This window comes from Diabrotica virgifera, chromosome 7 (genome assembly GCF_917563875.1).
Source record: "Diabrotica virgifera virgifera chromosome 7, PGI_DIABVI_V3a".
NCBI classification, from domain to species: Eukaryota; Metazoa; Arthropoda; class Insecta; order Coleoptera; family Chrysomelidae; genus Diabrotica; species Diabrotica virgifera.
This window is the reverse complement of record NC_065449.1, coordinates 165,028,355-165,029,953: the sequence shown is the minus strand read 5'-3', so window position 1 is coordinate 165,029,953 and position 1,599 is coordinate 165,028,355. Positions and strand designations below refer to the sequence as shown.

General features: G+C 32.0%; 1 non-coding gene across 1 annotated transcript; it reads left to right on the top strand.

Annotated features, from left to right (window-relative positions):
* Window positions 1-212: 212 nt before the first annotated feature.
* On the top strand, window positions 213-284 carry Trnaw-cca (transfer RNA tryptophan (anticodon CCA)). The gene has a single exon. It is a non-coding gene; the product is annotated as a tRNA-Trp (tRNA).
* Window positions 285-1,599: the final 1,315 nt, after the last annotated feature.

Sequence of the window (1,599 nt, the reverse complement as noted above, 5' to 3'; positions counted from 1 at the left end):
CACATTTACAGGCTACAAGTTTTCTCCCCATGTGATAATCTGACGCGCTCGAGTAACTGCAAAAATCCCAGCTTGGGCTCCCCTATCAATACAAGTATAAAGAAATCATTATGAAGCTTCATTACAAAAATATTTAGAAATTAATACAAAGTAGCAGTAAAAGTAGGTATTTATGAAAACTTTTCACACCTGTCATAATTTATACAAATGAAGACTCCGTGGCGCAACGGTAGCGCGTCTGACTCCAGATCAGAAGGTTGCGTGTTCAAATCACGTCGGGGTCAAAACTTTATGTTTTAGTAGACCATATTCCAGGGAAATATCTAGGTTTAATGCCATAGTTAACACTTCCGACGGATGGTTAGTTTGTAGTTAGTTCCCATTTTAGACGATTGTATACATTTATGCTTTGTTATGAAAAAAAAAAAAGTAATATGACATAAACAAAAATAAAAGGAAATCATTTAGAAATCAGGAGTTTGCTTAGACGGGTTCGTTTTTCTGAAAATCAAAGTTTCCTTATTTTCCGCTACTTTTCCAATGTAAGATTTTCCGTTTTCACCACCTGCCGTTATGCTTTTTTACAACTTATTTACTGTGAAAACTAACAAAGTTTCAAGTGGCCTGAAGAAAAAATCACAGACACTAACTTTTTAACATTACAGATTTAGGTTATAATTTACACACTACTAACACCAGTCAGTAGTTCTTATGCCAAAGTTTTTAAAAACAGAATCGATAATCCCCTATCGACTCATGAAATGACATAAGAGAAAAAATCGTTTGAGCACAATGTGCTTTAACATGTCATGTAATTTTCTTTACAAAAGAAAATTAAATTTTTCTAGGAAAATTCGCTATAGAAAACCCCACAATTTTCACATATTTTGTTTTCCTTGATTTCATCTTTTAGTACTCCCAAATACATAAAAAATAAAATCGTGGCTGAACTTCTCTAAACTCCGAAGATTTGGTGTCACAGTGACAATATGAATATATGAGGAACTCCACAAAATAAGAATTACACAAGCAAAAATTAGATGATCAACTTTTTAACTTTATAGAAAAAACGAAAAAGAAATGTCTTCGAAGTATTATTACTGATCATAGTATAGTAGTCGAGGATATTATGCTAAATTTGCAGTTACTCGAGCGCTTTGGGAACCTATTGGATTGTGAAGAATAGGTCCTAAAACCAAAAAAAGTTAAGTAAAATTTTTCATTTAAGTGGGAATTTTCCATTTTTTTTATTATAATTTTCCATTTCCAACAATCGTTTTTTCTATCCTAATTCGAAAATATGTCTCATGTCTCAAATAAAAGTTACTTATTTTTACGTAAGGAATCCAAATCTGCAATAAAAAATGGGGGCTGGTGACGCGTGACGCATATTTTAGCATTTGGATTTACGTTGGCCCAGACATGAGTATATTTGCGATGAAAAACAAAGTATCTGACCTGGTGGAATAAATTTAAACTACTAAAAGTGGTATAAAGAAACCAGAAAATTGTTTAGTTGAATGCAATTTGGTCACTATCAAGAAATTTTTAGTAAATTTCAGCATGATGAGTACATTAAAATATTTTAAATCAAATCGG